This window comes from Hyperolius riggenbachi, chromosome 10, assembly GCF_040937935.1.
Source record: "Hyperolius riggenbachi isolate aHypRig1 chromosome 10, aHypRig1.pri, whole genome shotgun sequence".
NCBI classification, from domain to species: Eukaryota; Metazoa; Chordata; class Amphibia; order Anura; family Hyperoliidae; genus Hyperolius; species Hyperolius riggenbachi.
In genome coordinates, this window is record NC_090655.1 from 211,920,955 (window position 1) to 211,937,677 (window position 16,723).

Sequence of the window (16,723 nt, forward strand, 5' to 3'; positions counted from 1 at the left end):
GTTTACTACTAAAAGCTGATTACATGGATCGGAGGCGCTGAGCTGCCGTGCGGTCCTCGCTGTGAATGTATGCAGGCAGCGGCCAATCAGAGCTGAAGTAGGCAGAACACACAGCAGAAGTCTCCTCCAGAATTCCAGCAGAGAGTAAGGGGCGATTCAGGGTTCTAGGTTGGGGAAACTATGGCATTACCAAACAGATTCTGGTATTTGAGAGAACCTGTCTTATTTCCTTGTTTAATACATTCAAGGGTACTTTTCCATTAGCTGGGCACCACTGCTTGTCTGATATGTTTAAAGGTGTTTTTCCAATTGCTAAGCAACAGTTAAGGGGGAGGTTAGTGTAAAAGTTAGCCATTAACGGTACAATTGCGAAGGCGATCGATAGTTTCAGATTGCTGTAATTGATCAGAAATGATTGGTTGTGTTAACACATACCTCCCAACTTTTTGAAATGAGAAAGAGGGACACTTAAGCCACACCCCCTGATCACACCCCTGTCACACCCGTCACACCCCTAGTCACGCATACCATAAAGATTTAATAAGAAAAATATGTTGTTTTATAATTCAAACCACACTGGTTCTTTCTATCCTGGTTCGTTTTCCTTCATATTAACATTTTAAAATGAGTAATATATCAATTGAAAGGATGGGAATAAAGTTTAGAGTCACTCAAACACATTTTTAGTAGAGAAATATATATTTACATAGAAAGAGGGACAAAGTCCTGAAAGAGGGACAAATAAGGAGGAAAGAGGGACAGGGCTCCCAAAGAGGGACTGTCCCTCCGAAAGAGGGACAGTTGGGTGCTATGATTAACAGCCGATGCTCGCTAGCCAATCCAATCGATGGGATTGGTCTGTTTTTCAGATCAATCTCATCGATTGGATAGCATGGATTTGGCTGTTGATGAGCACGACTGATCGTTCATTATTGATTACCGCAGCAATTGGGGAGAATCGATCGGCTGCAGGATTGTACCGTTAATGGCCACCTTTGGTTCACAGTGGAGCAGTGCGCTAGTGTTTCTCAACATTTTATTGGTATGTACCCCTTCTAAAACCCTTTATTCACCAAGTACCCCCCTAGCATAGTAAACATTATCACAAGTACCCCTTGACAAATATATATTTAATCGTAGTACATTATAATTGGTTCTAAACAATTTCCAAGCATTTACTATTGCTTTTAATTAGCTAAAATACTAAATTGGTGTGGTTTAAATAAGATTTATTATTTTCTAAAACTCTAAATTTGTTATTCTTGGTTAAGTATATAAAGCCCGAGTACCCCCAGGAGCCATCAGAAGTACCCCCTGGGGTACGCGTACCACACGTTGAGAACCTAGGTGCTAGAGAATATGATCACATTGCTAATACGATGCTATTATATTGCAATGGTATGTTCACATTGACACATGAGAAGTGTGTGTATCCAGTGTCGATACTGCAAAATGCTTGCATTCATAGTGGCAGTGAAGCATACTTTTTGTGTACTGTTTGCTTCACTATATGCGTCACACCACAGGCAATGTGACTTTTCCCCTTCGTTTCATTCCTGTTTTTACAGAGAATGCAATGCACCTCCCCATGCTACATAATATGTTGTGTTTAAAAGTATCTCCCGATGTCTACAGACTGGTCTTTGGAGATCAGACATGTTGGAAAACCTTGCTTGCCCACTACTGGTATTTATCACTGTGCTTTACTCCTATTTGTCCTTCAACCCTCCTATACAGTGCCGAACAGGAAGGATAGAGTCTGTACAGAAAATATGATCATGTCATTATTGTACTATAGGCATGGGTGGGGAGCAGGGAAATCACTTGCAAGACGCTACCATAAATTGCTAGAGATTGCGATACCACTTTGTAGTGGGTCCCAGGCTATATTTACTGACACGTCGTGGTACAAACACAATGCAATTATATTGCAATGTTATGTTCACAGTGGCGGGTTAGCCATGTGGTACGACAGAATGTGTTGGTGTAACGTGAGATGTGCTGTGCAGAGCTTACAGCTACATTGAAGCATATTTCTCATGAACTGTATGCTTTACTGTATGCACAAAAACTAGATTTACAAAAGAGGAAGCCTTTTTTCCTCTTAGACACAGTACATATCAAAAAAGAGTTGCAGCAATTTTCAGTCAATACTAACGTTTTATTCAAAGAACATATATGCAAAAATGAAAAACAGCCTCTGGTTTTACAAATGGATAGTCTTTTTATCTTTTTTTATTTTGCATATGTATTTCTATTCCTTTGACCACAATACAGAATGATCTCAGTAATGGTTGTTTATTGCCTGGTTTGTTTTGCTTTACTGTATCCATCACAATGCAGGCATACTATGCTGGGATACCACTTTCCCCTTCCGATGTGATCCTGTTTTCACATGGTATACAACACAACAGTCCCGTGTGGAACTAGCATAACAGTGCATACACATGCACAGTTTGGGCCAAGTTTGTGTCACTCGCTTGGATCAAAACTTCCTGTTCTTGAATGCTAAAATTCTATTCCATATTGACACAGAAGGAAAATGTATGACTAATTCCACTACGTGTATAAGATCAATTGCAAATAGGTGATAAACAGAGGCGCCAACAAGAAGAAAATAGTTAAAATCCGTTTGAAAGGGGGAAGTTAGTGGACTCAACTCCCTCATGAAAAAAAGAAGCGGGCAATGACACGCTACTATAATTTACAGTAACATTTATTAGGAAGCTCAAAGTATGCAACGCGTTTCACGAGTCATTATCCCGCTTCATAGGTTTGGAGAACACATTATCTGGTCTGTAGCGTGGCCTAGCGCATCTATGTATAAGAATATTAGTACTTTATGGTAATTTAATAAGTTGCTGCTATTTAGAATGCTGCTCTCTGTAAGCTAAGCATTAGGCTTACTACTCCAGGCTTACAGAGATACCCTGGTGTTCACATTACTCAGCTACCTTAACCTCGGTTTAAATTGATTGGTCCATTTTCAAACTGCATATATTTGCATAAACTCGGAAGTATTTGCATCTCTTTGCTCATCCTTACGTGCTACACTGTGCCTAAAATGATCACAAAGCAGTATTGTGGCCACTGTAGCATGTGTACACAGGTTTTGATTAGTAATCAGTAGTTGTAATGATGAGAGATGGGTTATGCCTGTTTCATGTATCCCCATTTTATTCATCTTGTAACAGTAGTAAATAAATCTTTCCTTTATACACCTGAAATCTGTGTCTGTATTTTCTTGTAAATTCCTACATAAGCCATTCAGTAAGGCTAGGTTCAGAGTGGGTGTTGAGTTATGTTCCCTGTAACAGCAGGAACGCAACATAATGGGTTGGCAGTGCCGGTTATTCACCTGCTGCATCATATACAGCAGGGGTCTCAAACTCGCGGCCCTCGGTACAATATTTTGTGGCCTGCGCTGGCAAAAGCAAAAGAGACACGGAAGCGAAAAATTTTACCTTATAGTTTGCTTCAGTGCTCCCAAGGAATCCGCCGCATCCCCGCCGCTAAACGAGGGCTGCCGAGCCCCCAAATCCCCCGGGCAAACATCCACGACTGCGCTGAGGGGCAGAGCTTCCAGCTGTAGCTCTGGGCAGTCAATCGCCGCCTCTCCCTGCCCCTCTCTGTGAAGGAAGAGTGAGAGGGGCGGGCAGAGGCGGTGATCCGCGGCGATTGACGTCAGGAGGGGCAGAGCTGAAGTTGAAAGCTCTGCCCCTTCCAGGAAATGCCGGTGGATTACCCCCGGGGTGATTTGGGGGCTCTGCAGCCCTCGTTTAGCGGTGGGGACACGGCGGATTACTTGTAATGGGAGCACTGAAGCGAACTGTAAGGTACAATAGGCAAAATAGTTCCCTTTTTTTGTGAAATCCCCTATGTGGCCCAGCCTCATCCTGACTTTGCCTCCCGCGGCCCCCAGTTAAATTGACTTTGAGACCCCTGATATACAGTGAAGCATACAGTCAATAAAAACACATTCACTATTAATGCACGTTTTGTGGTAACACACTGCATACAGTACAGTACCATGCCGCATGCCGTTATACCGCAACGCACCTGCCACACTGAACATCGCATAGGTGGTGTATTGCGGCAAGCCACGTTATAAAGCAGATGTTATGCCACACTGCTATAAACATAGCCTGTTATTCAAACATTGCTGGCACTAAAGATTAGGGAAGGGCAATAGAATGCAAATTATTCTGCGATGATGCAGGATTATGCAAAAAAAAAAAAAAAAGCAGCTTAAAAATGGGCCGATAATATGCTGCTTTGTGGGGGGATTTGATTGGTAAATTTTCAAGCTACATCAATTTGCGCACAAAATTTGCACAATCCAGCAACCTATTTGCATCTTAGGCCTGAGACCTACAGTGAGCGCTTTTCTGACCGTCAACGTGTGTTTGCATTTTTTTTTCAAAAAAACCTCTCCCATTGACTTACATTAAAATTGCAGCAAAATCGCATTGATCGCAATTTTATAAAAAATCCCAATTGCGGCCAACAGAGACACAGCGCTGACTGTCAGAAAACTGCTCAAAGCTCATTTCCACTAGGACTTGCCTAACGCAAACGCAATCGCTTGCAATTTTGCATCAATTGCGATTGTGTTTATCATTTAATATTGAAGCACAATCGCACTTAAAATCGCTCCAAAAAGCGATTGTGCTTCACAAAAAAATAAATAAATAAATAAATATGGAATAAACTTTCTGCGATCCTTATTTTAAAGTAGAAAACCTAAAGATTTAAAAATCGCTAGCATTTTGCTATTTGGTTCGAATCACGCTCATTGGAAGAGAGCCCTCACAGTGTGTCTCAAGCCTTAGGCCATAAACCCACCAGTAGCGCTTTCTAAGCGCTAGTGATTTGAAAAAGCTCTTGCTAATGGAATGCTATGGGGGGATTTTTATAAAATCACATCGCTCAAGTGGGATCACACCTATGGCATTACATTAGCAAGAGCTGTTCAAATCGCAAAGCACTCAGAAAAGCTCTCCTAGTGGGTTTCTGGCCTTACTGACCATCCCTAGGTGGCAAAAAGTAAGCAGCTTTGGCTGTGTTGATTTCAGTTCCGATCAATTAAACCAATATGAAAAAAAAAATGTTCACATAAAATGGATGCAGCACTAACAATCACACTTCACAAAACTCAACAGGCAAAAGTATTGTTGCTAAAGCAAGTTATTTTAATTTGAAAAATAAACCACTTCTCCCAAGATTTTACGTTCTGTTTCTTTGATATGGAAGGAAAACAAAACAAATTAGACAAACAAATAGGGCATATTTTATCATATTCAGTTGATTTTTCTCACAGTAGATATTGTCACACTTTATTAATAAAATACCTTTGAAAGCAAACCAGTGATAGGGAAGGGGCAGGATGAGTGTAGATCCTTATCTCTAGAGTGGGAATTTGGGTAGAGCCCATCACCACTGCACAGGAACCTCCTCTCCTGACCATGCTACCAGCAGACTTGCTCATCACGGATTAATCACGAGTAACCACGGTGATTACTCGTGATTCAAATGAGCTTTAATTGGGCCATCTGAGCGGCTGGATGCGACGGGGTTAATTACCCCTAATGGCGCTTTCCGCTCAGCGTTTCAATGAGGCTTGCAAGCGTCTATTGAAAGCGTTGCAAGTCCCTCTATGGAAGAGAAAATGCGAGGCTTGCAACACGTCCATAGGTGCTTGAAAGCTTCAGTGAAACGCTGAGTGTAGAAAGCCTCATTGAAACACTGAGCGGAGAGCGGCATTAGGGGTAATTAACCCTGACGCTCATTCGGCCCAATTAAAGGTTATTTGAATCATGAGTAACCACCGTGGTTACTCGTGATTAATCCATGATGAGCAACCCTAGCTACCAGTCATGTACGAGCACAACTCTACTGGGCATACACGAGTAAGGTCCGCCGCACATGCCCAATAGAATCAAGTGCTCATTCATAGAGGTTAAAATAAAAAGTGGCTTTAATCTATTGAGCATGCTCTGATTTTAGTCATGCATGCACAGCTCGGATGCACTTGTACATGGCAGGGGCGTGGTAAAGAGAAAAATAGTCAACAAGCTTGTCGAGACCCAGTGCTGGAACAGTAGGCTTCAGAAGAATAGGGAAAGCCTCTAGACCTGCTAAGCTTTGGATAAAGGAGATTACAGTATTATTAAAAATTATTATTATTATTTGTGACAGACGTATAAAAGAAGAATTGGTACATTTGATTATACTGCCATGTCACTGCCCAGTATGGACAGTACAAGCTGCCACTCTGTCTGTACCAGCCTTTCTCGACCTTTTTACCCTGGAGGAACCCTGCAAAAACTTTGGCTCCCAAGGAACCCATGCAAGTAATTATTGGACCTCAAGGAACCCCTGAATTAATTTTGCAGGTGGTATAGTTTTTAACAGCTGGTGTAGCTGTTTATGCCACTACCCCCTATTACAGTGCCCTTCAGTATACAGTAATGTCTCTTTATTCTAGTTCTTTTTATTTATGTGTTCATTATTATTCTGACCACCAATTTAGTGCTTCTTTTTACCGTACCCCCGATTAGTGTGCTCTGTATCATACTTTCCCTAGCCTCCACGATGGGGAAAAATTCCAAGGAATGCCTGCAGAGTACTCAAGGAACCCTGGTTGAGAAAGCCTGATTTATACTAATAGTGAACTACAGTGGCTTGCAAAAGTATTCGGGCCCCCTTGAAGTTTTCCACATTTTGTCACATTACTGCCACAAACATGAATCCATTTTATTGGAATTCCATGTGAAAGACCAATACAAAGTGGTCTACATGTGAGAAGTGGAACGAAAATCATACAGGAGTCCAAAAATTTTTTACAAATCAATAACTGCAAAGTGGGGTGTGCGTAATTATTCAGCCCCGAGTCAACACTTTGTGGAACCACCTTTTGCTGCAATTACAGCTGCCAGTCTTTTAGGGTATGTCTCTACCAGCTTTGTACATTTAGAGACTTAAATCTTTCCCCATTCTTCTTTGCAAAAGAGCTCCAGCTCAGACAGATTAGATGGACAGAGTTTGTGAACAGCAGTTTTCAGATCTTGCCACAGATTCTCGATTGGATTTAGATCTGGACTTTGACTGGGCCATTCTAACACATGAATATGTTTTGTTTTAAACCATTCCATTGTTGCCCTGGCTTTATGTTTATGGTCAAAAATAAACAACAAGTGTCAGCGCCAAGGCAGAAGGCGACCGCAGCCGAGAAGGACAATGTCCAAAAGTCCACACAAGCAATGAATATATAAAGTCAGCGCAGGTCTATAGTAATACAGCTTTCATCATTTTTTTTGGTATACAGGATCTTCGAACAAAAGGGTAAAGAAGCAATGCTTACCAGATTCCAACAACCCACATTATAAGGTTGTAAACGAGTTTGATAGGTGGTCCGCAGAACTTTCAAATGGTGTCGTTTCACCAGCGATGTTGCACACTACAGATTCCTCCGGAATATAGTAGATATCCTGAGATCGCAGAGACTCACCAAAGGGGAGTCCAGTAGGATAGTGACATGAAAGAGATGTACGGCACATCTAAGTGTAAACCGTCTTTATTACATAACAAGTAAAACAATTAAAAACAAGGATAAAGGAAAACTCACATACGGGGCCCGTGCACTGGGAACCCCGAAAAAGTAGCGCGCATAAAATGGTCAATAGAAAACCTCAAATAAAATGGTGCCGCCTGTCGCCGCCCGACCGGTTTCGCAATCTTGCGTCATCAGCCCCTGATGACGCAAGATTGCGAAACCGGTCGGGAAGGCGACAGGCGGCACCATTTTATTTGAGGTCTTCTATTGACCATTTTATGCGCGCTACTTTTTCGGGGTTCCCAGTGCACGGGCCCCGTATGTGAGTTTTCCTTTATCCTTGTTTTTAATTGTTTTACTTGTTATGTAATAAAGACGGTTTACACTTAGATATGCCGTACATCTCTTTCATGTCACTATCCTACTGGACTCCCCTTTGGTGAGTCTCTGCGATCTCAGGATATCTACTATATTCCGGAGGAATCTGTAGTGTGCAACATCGCTGGTGAAACGACACCATTTGAAAGTTCTGCGGACCATTTATGTTTATGGTCGTTGTCCTGCTGTAAGGTGAACCTTCGCCCCAGTCTCAAGTCTTTTGCAGGCTCCAAAAGGTTTTCTTCCAAGATTGCCCTGTATTTGGCTCCATCCATCTTCCCATCAACTCTGACCAGCTTCCCTGTCCCTGCTGAAGAGAAGCACCCCAAGAGCATGAAGCTGCCACCACCATATTTGACAGTGGAGATGGAGCATTCTGAGTGATGTGCAGTGTTAGTTTTCCACCACACATAGCGTTTTGCATTTTGGTCTCATCTGACCAGAGCACCTTCTTCCACATGTTTGCTGAGTCCCCCACATGGCTTGTGGAAAACTGCAAATGAGACTTCTTATGCTTTTCTGTTAACAATGGTTTTCTTCTTGCCACTCTTCCATAAGGGCCAACTTTGTCCATAGGACAACTATTAGTCATGCACGGCACAGATTCCCCCACCTGAGCTGTCGATCTCTGCAGCTCGTCCAGTCACCATGGGCCTCTTGACTGCATTTCTGATCAGCGCTCTCCTTGTTCGGCCTGTGAGTTTAGGTAGACGACCTTGTCTTGGTAGGTTTACAGTTGTGCCATACTCCTTCCATTTCTGAATGATCGCTTGAACAGTACTCCGTGGGATGTTCAAGGCTTTGGAAATCTTTTTGTAGCCTAAGCTTGCTTTAAATTTCTCAATAACTTTATCCCTGGCCTGTCTGGTGTGTTCTTTGGACTTCATGGTGTTGTTGCTCCCAATATTCTCTTAGACAACCTCTGAGGCTGTCACAGAGCAGCTGTATTTGTACTGACATTAGATTAGATTACACACAGGTGCACTCTATTTAGTCATTAGCACTCATCACGCAATGTCTATGGGCAACTGACTGCACTCAGACCAAAGGGAGCCGAATAATTACGCACACCCCACTTTGCAGTTATTGATTTGTAAAGAATGTTTGGAATCATGTATGATTTTCGTTCCACTTCTCACGTGTACACCACTTTGTATTGGTCTTTCACGTGGAATTCCAATAAAATTGATTCATGTTTGTGGCAGTAATGTGACAAAATGTGGAAAACTTCAAGGGGGCCCAATACTTTTGCAAGCCACTGTAAATGTAGGGTGTGTGGATCTCTGCTTTGCTAAATGCTCTCCCTACCAGGGTGCAATTTAAATGCAGTTGAATGGCAGTGGTTATAAAACCATGCGTGTTAAGCATTGACACACGGTGGTGTTACCCGGAAGCAGAAACTTGGTACTAAGGCCTGGTGCACACCAAAACCATCTAGCAGATCTGCAAAATGCTAGCAGATTTTGAAACTCTATTTCTTATTTTTTCTGTAGCATTTCAGCTAGCATTTTGAGGTTTTGTGAAATGTTTTTGGTGTAGTAGATTTCATATATCGTTACAGTAAAGCTGTTACTGAACAGCTTCTGTAACAAAAACGCCTGCAAAACCGCTCTGAACTGCCGTTTTTCAGAGCGGTTTGCGTTTTTCCTATACTTTACATTGGAGGCAGAAACGCCTCCGCAATCCAAAATCTGCAGCAGCCCGGGAGTATGCGTTTCTGCAAAACGCCTCCCGCTCTGGTGTGCACCAGCCCATTGAAATACATTACCCTACCGTTTCCACATCTGCAAGCGGATCGAAAAACGCTGCCGAACCGCTCTGGTGTGCACTAGGCCTCAGTGCTAACACGCACCAGGCACTAAGGATGATCAATGAGATGCAAATAATTCCGAGTTTATGCACATTTATGTACACTTTTATGCAAATACAAGCTGCACATATTTACATAAAATATTTGCATAAATTCTGAAGTATTTGCGTATCATTGATCATCCCTACCAGGCAGGAGAGCAGCTGATGGGCAACTTGACAGGTGGTGAATTCAGTGCCTTTCTGAAAGGAGCCTCAGGTTAGAGGCCTGTGCGGGTCCACTATTTCATACCCGCACCCGACCCGCTTTCTGGTGAATTTGATACCCGCAACCCGACCCGTACCCGCAGACCCGCTACCCGCTTTTTTACATTTTGTTCTAAATTGCACATTTAAAGTAACATTTTAGCTGTAAAGTTAATAAAACCTATTTTTATACACAAACCAAAGCTAAAGAAGGTTTACATGCTTGCTTTCACTACCCGCGACCCGCTACCCGCAACCCTACCCACACCTTAAATCAATTTGGGTACCCGAACCCGACCCGCATTTCGGGTTACCCGCAGGTACCCGACCCGTTGCAGGCCTCTACCTCAGGTCTCTTTCCCACAAGCACGTGATGGGTGTTGAATTCATTGCCTGTCAGCTGTTTCTGTCTACCAGCTGGGCGATCGCTGACGTTCAACATGGGTGGTGGAGTTGCGTCTGAGCATTGCCCCCAAATGGCAGTCATGGGCAGCAGGGGGGGGGGGACGGTAGGACGGGACACTGAACTGCACAACCTCAAGTGACATGATGAGATAAGGGTATGTAAAGTCTGAATCCTACTTAGAATTAAAAAGGTTTTCCATTTTCTCATTGTAAAGGTACATATACACACACACCGTTATTGTTGCCAGTCAGCATTTAGCCCAATCCTGAAGGCAACACTGCAGGAATTGAGAGTGATACACGTGTCACAATACTATAGCCGAGTGACCCATAATGTTGCAATGCGAGGAGGGACAATGGCACGGCACATAATGCACAGATTTATAAATCGATAATGATGGAGCAGCTTCTAGAGGGTGTAATAAGGAGGGGATCCGAGATAACCTTAGCTTTGATGAATTGACTGACTCCAGCTTGGACCCTGATACTCTGGTGTTTAAATACAACAAATGTGTGTCCTCCACCTTTGAGACCATTGCTCCTCTGCGCACCAAATATCTTACTCCACACCATCATGCACAGTGGTTTGATAACGCTATAAAAGAGCTGAAAAGACAAGGCCGAAAACTTGAGAGACTGTGGCGCAAATCTGAGTCCCCAGAAGACAAACATGCCTTAATCCTCCACTTGAAGAGCTACCAAAAGGTAATCACGGGAAAAAAATCATCCTTTCTATCACAAGAGATTGCAAATGCAGTTAACAAACCAGCCCAACTGTTCCGCACAGTGAAAAAACTCTGCAACCCGGCATGTCAAAAACTTAATATCAAGTCTTCAAAGGACCTCTGTGACCAATTTGCCCATTTCTTCACAGACAAAGTCTCCGCTATAAGGTCCGCCATCCAACTTAGAGCATCTGAGCCTAATATAGCGCCGAAGACCATTAGCAGAGACAATGTAACACCTTGGTCAAACTTCAAAGAAATTGATGAAGAAGTCACATCAAGCATCCTCCTTCACGTCCGCCTAACTACCTGTGACCTGGATCCTGGCCCAACACAGTTCATGTTGAACTGCCCCGACCTGCTCGTATCGGTATTCCTAAAAATTATTAACTGTTCCTTAAAGTCAGGGATATTTCCTGCTTTACTGAAGGAAGCAATCATCAGGCCTCTCCTCAAAAAACCCTCCCTGGACCCAGATGCAATGACCAGCTACAGACCTGTCTCTAACCTCCCCTTTCTGGGCAAGCTAATTGAAAAAGCTGTCTACCTCCAGCTAGAAGCCAAAATCCTACAAAACAACAGTTATGACCCATTCCAGTCTGGCTTCTGGAAACACCACAGCACTGAAACTGCCCTCATCCAAATATGCAACCACCTGCTCATGGCAAGAGACAGAGGAGAGTGCTCGATCCTCATACTGCTAGACCTTTCAGCAGCCTTTGATACAGTTGACCATGACATCTTGATAAAAAGGCTACAGGAATACTGCGGCATTGATGGCATAGTTCTTCAGTGGTTCCAATCCTTCTTGAGTGGCAGAACCCACAAAGTGTCTATGGGGCCCTTCCTGTCCACCCCTGTATCACTTAAGTATGGGGTGCCCCAGGGCTCAATCCTCTCCCCCCTGCTTTTCACTATTTACATGTTACCGCTGGGAAAATTAATCCAAAAACATGGCCTGACATACCACTGCTATGCAGACGACACCCAACTATATCTTTCCTTCAAGCCTGGTGTGACAGACCCAACTCTAACTATAAACGCCTGCTTACGTGAACTACAGAAATGGATGAATGACAACTGGCTGAAACTAAATGCAGACAAAACTGAAGTCCTTCTGATTGGAGGGCAGAGCATGATAACAAAACAACTTAACTTGCAGTCTTCACCACTGGGAATAGGAGACACGGATCTACGCAGCTCTGATCATGTGCGTAGCCTGGGAGTTCTAATTGATTGGGATTCAAACTTCCGAACTCAAATCTCTGTTGTGGTGAAATCATCCTATTTTCACCTGAAGAACATTGCAAAAATCAAGCACCTCATCCCCCCAGAAGATCTGCCAACCTTAGTCCACGCCTTCATCACATCCCGACTGGACTACTGCAATGCTCTCTACACTGGCCTTCCAAAAAAGGCCTTGTCCCGTCTACAGCTGATACAGAATACTGCTGCCAGACTGCTAACCAACCAACCCCGTCACTGCCACATAACGCCAGTCCTGCACTCCCTTCACTGGCTACCTATAGAATGGAGGGTCCTATTCAAGATCGGCCTACTGACATTTAAATCCCTGAATAATCTAGGCCCTGGATACATGAAAGATATGTTGCAGCTACGTAGCAATCCCCGCATTCTCAGATCAACAGGTTCTAATAATCTAGTCATACCCAGAGTCCACTTGGAAACGTTTGGTCCCAGAGCCTTCTGTCGTGCTGCCCCTACGTTTTGGAACTCCTTACCTCAACAGATCAGGACAGCTCCATCCCTGGACGTGTTTAAATCCAGACTGAAAACCTACCTGTTCAGTTTGGCATTTGCAGAAATATAACTTTTGTTGTGTGAATACTTCATCCTACTAATTACTGAATCTGAGAGAGCCTAAGCGCTTTGAGTCCTATGGGAGAAAAGCGCTATAGAAATGTTATTGTATTGTAAGGTGCAGCATGTAGGATCTGTGTTAATGAGAAAAACACCTGAGTGGAGGGAACAGAACACAAGTTCACTAGTTCAAGATTTGTCTGTAGGAGATCTGAATAGCATTGGGAACCTACCCTCATCCACAAAGCCGAGGCAGTCAAAACGAAGAGGTAGATTTTAAGAATACAAAATAAGACTACAGGACAGGATTCCAATACATTTATGTTTAGAATTGGGGCTATAAATACAACTTTTATCAGTTTAGTCTTACTTCAGGTTTTCTTGAAAGCCCTATCTGTTACATTTTTATAAATGTGTTAGAATTGCAGTTATAAAATCAGCATTGAAAATTAAATTGGAAAATGTTCCGTTTGTTACAGGTGCAGCAGGTCACTTCTGGCCTTCTCTGCAACTTGCAGCAGTGTAGCACTGCCCCTGGTTTATGGCAGTAATGCAGAGCAGAACATTGGGGGGGGGGGGTGTGAAGGATTTTGTCAGTTGCCCTTGCTCATCCAAAGAGCGGCACTGAACCAGGCTGGTGGTGGGGAACTGGCCCCCATCAACGGGTTACAGCAAAACTGCACAATGATTTACAAAAAAGACATTTGTGCAATATCATTTTAAACGGTTTTTAATTATTGCATTTCTATGAGATACAATATTACAAATATGTACCAGTTGTACCTTGAAGAAGATAAGCATGGCTAGAATGTACTTCTGCTACAATCAACAGACATGGCTGCCCTCACGCTTTTGTCCTGCTGACTCTTGTCAATTTACTAACAAGTCTGCTTTAACCTTAAACTAAAGCCTGGTACACACTTTCAATTATGATTGACCAATCACTGACCAATTTTTCCACCTCCATGTAATATGAGAGCCCACAGATATTGAATAAATGAGCAGGTTGTGTAGGTAAACTTCGTATTACATGGATGTGGTAAAATTGGTCAGTGATTGGCCAATCACAATTGAAAGTGTGTACCAGGCTTTAGACTGTGTACATTCATCCAATTTTTATTGGCTCAACAGTAGACCATTTTACCACTTCCATGTAGTATAAAGGTTACCTAAAGATATCTAAAACAATTGTGTAGCCACCTTCATGGTGTGTACGCACATCCAATTTTGATTGGTCAATTTTACTACTTCCTGTAGCTACGCAATCTGTCCATAATACAGTATTTAACATCTGTTGGCCCTTACTACCACATGGAAGTGGTTAAATTGCCCAATCAAAATTGGATGTGTGTATGCACTCAAACATTAACCTCAATCCTCCCAGTAAGCCTGAAATGAATATTCACCACTGCATTAAAACCTACCACTATGTTTAATCCTTGTTGCAGTAACCCCAACATTAACCTAACACTAACCTAAGTATTAATTTATAGTTTAAACTAACCTTAAACCTGCCACTACCATTACCAAAAGAAAGAATAGCCTGCACTTCATAAATTACACTTACTACAAACTATAAAATGTGCTTATTTTTATATCAGCAGGCAGCGCCAGATATATGCAGATAATGTGCCTGTAATTTCTGAAAATGACTAAACTGTCATCTTCTGCTTTCTTCGGGGGGATCTCCTGCCCTGCCTTAACCACTCCCAGTATTTTCACTGACTACTCAGCTGATCATGTGACTCTCCTCTAAGCTATAGCAATTCGCAAATGTTACTCATGGCAGACTTTCCTAATTAACTCATAAAAACTCAAGCTTACGTTATTGGGCCAATGATCTAAAAAATAATAATAGCCCTACGCCTAGTTAAAATCTCCTTTTTTATATGAATAAGACAATGCTGACATATACTGCCAGTTGTGTGGAAGATGTAGTGTAAAGTGAATCCAGTTGGTTCAATCCAGTTATTTTGGAATGGAGGAGAAGCATATAGAAGGTTGTAGAGAAAATGCTGAATAGGCTGATGAATAGTCAAGGAGTTATCAAAAAGCAAAGTTGCACATTTCCCAGTACAAAATTCTACCCTTCAACCTAACCATCATGTGTGCTAACCCTTCTACCTGACCATTCATCTTGTGCTAACCCTTCAACCTGACCATCTGTGCTAAGCCTTCAACCTAACCATTCATCTGTGCTAACACCTCAACCTAACCATTCATTTGTGCTAACCCCTCAATCTAACCATTCCTTTGTGCTAACCCTTCAACCTGACCATCATCTGTGCTAACCCTTCAACCTAACCATTCATCTGTGCTAACCCTTCAACCTGACCATCATCTGTGCTAACCCTTCAACCTAACCATTCATTTGTGCTAACGCTTCAACTTAACCATTCATCTGTGCTAACCCCTCAACCTACCCATTCATTTCTGCTAACCCCTCAACCTAACCATTCTTTTGTGCTAACCCCTCAACCTAACCATTCGTCTATGCTAACCCCTCAACCTAAGAGAATCAAAAAATATTGGCCCTCAATCATAGAAATATACAAGCACAGCAGCCAAAGTCCAGCAAAGCTCCAGACTACTTCAATCAAATACTTCAGAGCTTGTTCTTAAATAGAAACTTTCCACCACCACCAATAAAATTAAAGATCACACTTACCAGAGGGTTTTCACTACGTCTAGTTTCCTCAGGAGCAGCTGCTTCTGAGGAAACTAGACGTAGTAAAACCGGTCGTGGCGTTCTTTGCTGCTGGGTTGGACGGCACTCTGCACTTTATATTGAAACGCTGTTATTCATTGGGGTCCCTGTAAAAAGGGCCCTTATGTGAGTATCTCCTTTTATGCTTATTGTTCTGGATTTTACAAAGTAATAAATCACTTGGCAATAGAGAGATACGCTTAGATTTGTTTTATTATATTCTATATTCATTTGAACTGCTGGAATCGGCTTACGGAGACGGATACAGTACTTCTTAATGTGGGGGAGGCCAAACAGGAGAGAGACCAGCTGCAGGCCCATTTGAGCGTTACATAGACCCTGTAATTAAGGTCTGTGCCCCTCTGGTAAGCGTGATCTTTAATTTTATTGGTGGTGGTGGAAAGTTTCTATTTAAGAATAAGCGCTGAAGTATTTGATTAAAGAACCCCTCAACCTAACCATTCATCTGTGCTAACCCCTCAATCTAACCATTCATCTGTGCTAACCCTTCATTTGTGCTAACCCTTCAACCTAACCATTCATCTGTGCTAACCCTTCAACCTAACCATTCATTTGTGCTAACCCTTCATCTGTGCTAACAAATCAAGGTAAACAATCATCTGTGCTAAGACCCCCAACACACTGATGTGTGCCAACACCTCAATGTAACCTCTCATCTGTGCTATCGTCTACTCAGACATCACCATTTTCCATGATTGTCTCTAATCATATTTAACATGATTAAAGCGTAATATAACCCTGCATTTCAACTTTGCTCTAAACATTATTTACAGCATATTATATGCAACCAGCATTTTTTTTTTACTAGACCAGAATTGGAAGGGTAACACATAGAGGTTTAAAGTTCCATGGAGAGATATGCAGACGCATCCGAAGTTCAGATAGATACATTTAACTAAATAGAATGTAACAAGTGAGAAATGTTACACACTCTGACTGTCCTCCAGCTCCTGCACAGTCAGAGAGAGTGAGCCACATTCCACACTTAGATACATTTAAGTAAATAAAATGTATCTATTTAAGCTTAGGATGCGTCTGCATTTTTCTCCAGGAACT

The 16,723-nt window shown here is 42.4% G+C and overlaps 1 long non-coding RNA gene across 1 annotated transcript; it reads right to left on the reverse strand.

Annotated features, from left to right (window-relative positions):
• Positions 1-13,653: 13,653 nt before the first annotated feature.
• Positions 13,654-16,422, reverse strand: LOC137534443 (uncharacterized). Its single transcript, XR_011024359.1, has 2 exons — positions 16,208-16,422; positions 13,654-16,177 (listed from the first exon to the last, which is right to left on the reverse strand). It is a non-coding gene; the product is annotated as an uncharacterized lncRNA (long non-coding RNA).
• Positions 16,423-16,723: the final 301 nt, after the last annotated feature.